Source organism: Lolium perenne, chromosome 6 (assembly GCF_019359855.2).
Source record: "Lolium perenne isolate Kyuss_39 chromosome 6, Kyuss_2.0, whole genome shotgun sequence".
In the NCBI taxonomy this organism is placed as follows: Eukaryota; Viridiplantae; Streptophyta; class Magnoliopsida; order Poales; family Poaceae; genus Lolium; species Lolium perenne.
Genome location: NC_067249.2, coordinates 160603589 through 160610230, shown reverse-complemented (window position 1 = coordinate 160610230; position 6642 = coordinate 160603589).

The following is a 6642-nucleotide window of genomic DNA, read 5'->3' as shown; positions in this document are numbered from 1 at the left end:
CACCCAAAGTGTACACATAGAAACTTAGAAGAAATTGAAATATATGAAGTGCATGCGTGTCAGATTCACGTTAATTCCCCATAGACCTCAGAATTATGAGAAAAAAGATGTTGGTTAAGGTTTAATATAGTAGTTATTCTTACGTAATCTCTAGCTAAGTTAATTGTGCGGCTCTTTAAAAATTAATAACTACATTGTCGGGGATAGATATTGTCAACCGGATCAAGTGATGAATCAAGTCTATCTTTCATTTACAAATACAAAGAACAGCTGTTGAACATATATATAATTATATATACATGCATGCACTACTCTTTTTTTTAACGGGGAAAGGGTCCGAAGACCCTAGAAGCTGCTAGTATTAACCAGGCGGTGAGTACAAATTATAGAAAAACCCCTACTAAACAGGGGAATTCTGGATAAGGACTGAACTTTTACAGAAAAGACCCTAAAAATATTATGGGAAAAGCAATCAGGTCCTTCCATCTCAGCACTGCGCCTGAAGGTCGTCGTCGCGCTGCTCCGCCACAGTTTGGACACCGGCGCCGGGGACGGACCACTTGGTTCGGCGTCGTGGCTGGAGCCGAAGGTCTTCCCCTCGGACTGCTTGGTCTCTGGGAAGAAGAGGTTGAGGAGGGTCGCCTTTCGACCATAAGATGCAGAGGCAGGGCGGTGGTGACCACCAGCTTCGGTCCTCCGCTGGAGAGCTCCTAGATCTTGGTCAAACAAGATCGGTGACCAACCCGTGGTCACCGTGTGAAAGCTCAAAGTAGCAGCATAAGATATACCAGCGGCCACAACCTCCTTGTCGCCGTCGGTGCCCTGCCCCTCGCCGCCACGGCCGGCCAAGAGGACACGAAGGAGAAGAAGAAGTTGAGGCTGCTGGCGGCAGCGCTTATTGACCGAGCTCACCGCAGCCGCTCTGCTGGACGCCCACCATGGACGCGAGCTAAGAGCCACCATGATCTGCTTCCCGATGCTGCGCCAGCACATCAAGAAGCTCGAGCTCCAACCCACCTTATTTGCCGAGATGCTTGCGCTGAAGCCGCGCAGCAGCCGTCGCCCTCGCCACCGGAGCCACGCTGCCACACCACCCAACAACAGGATGCACCAGATCTGATGGAGAAGAACTGGTGACCTACTCCAAGACGCCACTACGGGACTACTATACCAACCTACATCTACGCCGGCACCTTTCCGTCGCCATCTTCGGCCGGCAGAGCCACCGGAGATGGGTCGGGATCGGCCCGGAAAGGAAGAGGAGACTCTCAACTACTGTTCACTCTTGAGAGAGGGGAGGGAGAAATGAGCGACTACATTGCATGCAGCACTCACGTCAACATATGTATGTACTACTTCCTCGATTCACTTTATAAGGCATGCATATAGTTTAATGAAAAAGTTAACCATTAATTTGGTTATCAAATTATAAATTTTGTGCCACACAAACTATATTATTGGAAAATTCTTATGAATGCGAATTCAATGGTATGATTCACTTTATAAGGCATGCACATAGTTTAAGAAAAAATCACCGTTAATTTGCACTAGTAGAAAATAGACATTTTGTCCAGCACACAAGAGAGCATTAGTCCCGGTTTTAAAACAAGCCAGGACCAGTGGGGGGGCATTGGTCCCGGTTGGTTCGGTGCGAGGCGACCTCACCCTCTAGTCCCGGATTGTTTGGGGTCTTTGGTTACAAACCTGGACTAAAGAGGCTGCAGCAGGGCGTGGCAGGCCGTGTCAGGCCTCGAAACCCTTTGGTCCCGGTTTGCCTTACCAACCGGGACCAAATGCCTACCCTTTAGTCCCGGTTTGCCCTACCAACCGGGACCAAGTGCTCATCTTCCTACATATACCTTTCTCCTGCCCAAGTGTGAGCCGCACTTAGCCATTTTCCACTTCTTAGCACAAGAGGGGTGTATGTTGCTTTCCCTCTTCATATGCACAAGAGCTGTTCGATGAAATGCCTAAGAGGTTTTACCACTTGAGTTCACACAAAACAAGCCACACTTAGCTGTCTTTTTTCTTCTCCATCGAGGTTAACAACTTTATTCTTTCATCTATCATTGATAAAATGCATGTGTGTATATATATACATCGTTTCACTAATCATGATGTTCTGTAATGGTTTTTGATACGCTTAATTATATCATGCAGATGAATCGGAAATGGATGTACATTGACCGACGCTTTGACGAGTTCACTTCGGGCCTGAGAAATTTTATCGTCGTGGCTGAGGCAAACAAACATGGTGGCTTTATGTATTGTCCATGTGTTGACTGTAAGAATGTCGTAAATTACTCTTCCTCGAGGAACATTCTCCAGCCACCTGCTGCGGTCCGGTTTCATGCCCCAGTACAATTGTTGGACCAAGCACAGAGAAAGAGGGGTTATGATGGAAGACAATGAAGAAGAAGATGATGACAGCTATCCCATGTTCCCTGAATACGGTGATACTGCAAAGGGGGTTGTTTCCATCAGAAGGCAATGAAGACAATGAAGCAGAAGATCAAGAGGCACCAGATAAGCCTGATGATGATCTTGGTCAGGCCATTGCTGGTGCAAGGAGAGAATGTGAAACTGAAAATGAAAGGTTGAACTTCGACCAGATGTTAGAGGATCACAAAAAATTGTTGTACCCAACTTGCGAAGATGGCCAGAAAAAGCTAGGTAGCACATTGGAAGGCAGAGCACGGTATCACTGACTCAGGATTTGAAAAGTTTCCAAGGGGTAACAAATTGCCTACCAGTACGTATGAAGCAAAGAAGTTTGTCCGCCCTCTAGGATTAGACGTGCAAAAGATACATGCATGCATTAATGACTGTATCCTCTACCGTGGTGAGTACGAGATTTTGGATGATTGCCCGGAGTGCACTGCATTGCGGTATAGGATCAGACGAGATGACCCGGGTGATGTTGAGGGCGAGCGCCCAGGAAGAGGGTTCCTGCCAAAGTTATGTGGTATGCTCCTATAATACCACATCTGAAACGTTTGTTCAGAAATAAAGAGCACGCTAGGTTGTTGCGATGGCACAAAGAAGACCGTAAGAAATACGAGATGTTGAAACACCCTGCTGATGGGTCCCCGTGGAGAAAAATCGATAGAGAGTTCCCGTACTTTGCAGAGGATGCAAGGAACTTAAGGTTTGGTCTAAGGACAGATGGCATGAATCCTTTTGGAGAGCAGAGCTGCAGCCATAGCACCTGGCATGTGACTCTTTGTATCTATAACCTTCCTCATTGGTTGTGCATGAAGCGGAAGTTCATTATGATGTAAGTGCTCATCCAAGGCCCGAAGCAACCCTAGGGCATCATCGATTTCTTTCGCGTACCCATCCCGTAAGAAAGAAAAGAAAGCATTACAACGGTGAGGTAGATCACCAGAAGAAGCCTGCCCACCGTAATGGTGCTGATATATTAGGTATGGTCAAGGATCTAGAAGTAATATTTGGAAAGGGTCATGGCGGATGGTCTGTTCCGAATGACGCTGCCGGACACGCGGCCATGTGGAAGAAGAAATCTATATTTTGGGATCTACCCTATTGGAAAGTCTTAGAGGTCCGCTCTTCAATCGATGTGATGCACGTGACGAAGAATCTTTGGGTGAACCTGCTAGGCTTCCTGGACGTGTACGGGAAGACAAAAGATACACCACAAGCACGGGAGGACCAGCACCATATGAAAGATCCAGAAAAACTACATGAGACAGATAAAGGACGTCATTACTCCAGCTACGCTCTTACAAAAGCAGAGAAGGAAATCTTTTTTGAATGCCTAAGCAGTATCAAGGTCCCGTCTGGCTTCTACTCCAATACAAAGGGAATAATAAATATGGCAGAGAAAAAATTCCAGAAGCTAAAGTCTCATGACTGCCACATGATAATGACGCAGTTGCTTCCGATTGCATTGATGGGGCTTCTACCGGAAAATGTTCGAGTCCCATTGTGAAGCTATGTGCATTCCTCAATGCAATTTCTCAGAAGGTAATCAATCTGGAAATTCTACAGAGGTTGCAGAATGATATGGTCCAATGTCTTGTTAGTTTTGAGCTGGTGTTCCCACCATCCTTATTCAATATTATGACGCATCTCCTTGTTCACCTGGTCGATGAGATTTCCATTCTCGGTCCTGTATTTCTACACAATATGTTCCCCTTTGAGAGGTTCATGGGAGTCTTAAAGAAATATGTTCATAACCGTGCTAGGCTAGAAGGAAGCATCTCCAGGGGCTATGGAACAGAGGAGGTCATTGAGCTCTGTGTTGCCTATATTCCTAACCTTAAGCCGATTGGTGTTCCTGAATCGCGGCATGAGGGGAGACTAAGTGGAAAAGGTACGCTAGGAAAAAAAGCAATGATATGTAAGGACGGGCATTCTTTTACTCAAGAACACTACACAATTCTACAAAGTTCCACCTTGGTGGCTTCGTATATCAATGTACAGAAGAATTTTGTACGCTCCTAGAACCCTAGGCAGTCGGACGATTGGATTATACGTGAACACATGTCGACTTTCGGCGGTTGGTTGCAAAAACATCTCATGAATGACACCACGGTTGGAGATCAGGTGTACTTGTTGACCCAGATACCATCTTCGACTGTATTGACTTTCCAAGGGTACGAGATAAATGGGAATAAATTTTGCACGATTGCCCAAGATAAAAAGAGCACCAACCAAAATAGTGGTGTCCGCTTTGATGCAATAAACAACAAAGGCCAAAATGACACATATTATGGTTACATAAAGGAGATATGGGAACTTGGATATGGACCTTCTTTTAAGGTCCCTTTGTTTAGGTGCAAATGGGTCAAGATAACAGGAGGCGGGGTTCAGGTAGACAAGTTGTATGGAATGACAACAGTGGACCTCAACAATCTTGGGTATAGAGACGAAGCATTCGTCCTAGCCAAGGATGTGGCACAGGTTTTCTATGTGAAGGACATGTCTACCAAACCAAGAAAAGGGAAAAATGAGGAAACAAATACATCATACGATGAGCCAAAGCGCCACATAGTTCTTTCTGGAAAAAGAAACATCATGGGAGTGGAGGACAAGACAGACATGTCAGAAGATTATAATAAATTTGATGAAATTCCACCCTTCATAGTGAACATTCACCCAAGCATCATGTTAAATGATGAAGATGCTCCATGGTTATGGCCGAAGAAGGTTCAATGATGAAGATGCTCCATGATCAAGTTAATTGAAGAAGGTTCATGGCACAAATGAGTATCTCAACATGGCAATCAATTTCCCATTTACTTTTGTGTAATCATGTAACTATATGTAAGATATTAACACTGTAGATGGTTGGCTTTTTGTACCATATATATATATATATATATATATATATATATATATATATATATAGGGAGATTCCCCAACACTGTTAGAGGAGATGGAGTATTTCACAGCCTTGCAGGAAAAAAAATTCCGAGGCGGAGCTTCCAAAGATGTCCTAGGGCGTGAGCACCAACGACATCTTCGAGAAGCTCCACCATGGGAGATTTCCCAACCCTTTCGCCAACACTCTTAAAGGAGATTGAGGCTTTCACGGGAAGCTCTCTCTGCTCTCCCCTCCTTTTGTACCCTGAGCTACTGGTTGTTAGGTGTATACTAGCAGCTTCCGGGCGGGACAGCTGCTTGCGGGAAGAGTTCACTTGGGCAGAGCATCCGAATATGTCTAAGACGGCCGGCCATCTAAGAAATATTTGAGAAGCTCCGCCGAATAGGCTATTTCCTTCCAGGTCGTCATCGCCAGGTGTATACCAGCTCCCGGGAAGCTCTCTCTGCTCTCCCCTCCTTTTGTATCCTGAGCTACTGGTTGTTGGGTGTATATTAGCAACTTCCGGGCGGGAGTCCTGCTTGCGGGAAGAGTTCCCTCGGGCGGAGTTTCCGAAGATGTCTAAGACGGCCGGCCATCTAAGACATCTTCGAGAAACTCCGCTAGAGAAGCTCTTTCCATCCTGGTCGTTGCCTCTCCTCTCTCTACTCCCAGGCTGCTCTCTCTGCTCTCCCAGGAGGGGCTATATATAGCGGTGTGCCTCCAGATAATCCCCTCCCCCCAGATAAGGCCCCCCAGATAAGGCAAACACCAGATAAGCCTCCCCAGATTAAGACCCCCCATCTTTTGTCCCGGTTTTAGCCCTGATGGTGCTTATCGTAACGCCAACTTCACATTGTTGGGGAACCCCAAGAGGAAGGTACGATGAGCACAGTAGCAAGTTTTCCCTCAGTAAGGAACCAAGGTTTAATCGACCGCTAGGAGAAAGGCGTGACTTCTGAAGGTGTTGCTAGCTAACTAATGGCAGGGCGCACTACCGGCTTCAGCAACAACGTGGAACCTGCACACAATACAACCAAAGTACTTTGCCCCAACTTAGAGTGAGGTTGTCAATCTCACCGGTTTGCTGAACACAAAGGATTAGACGTATCGAGTGGAAAGAGATGTTTGCAGAAAGTAAACAGAACATGATTGTGGTAGAATTTATCAGTAAAGGAAATAGGACTGGGGTCCACAGTTCACTAGAGGTGTTTCTCCATAAAGATAAATAGCATGTTGGGTGAACAAATTACAGCTGGGCAATCGACAGAATATTGACCATACATGACAAGATGATTACTATGAGATTTGATTGG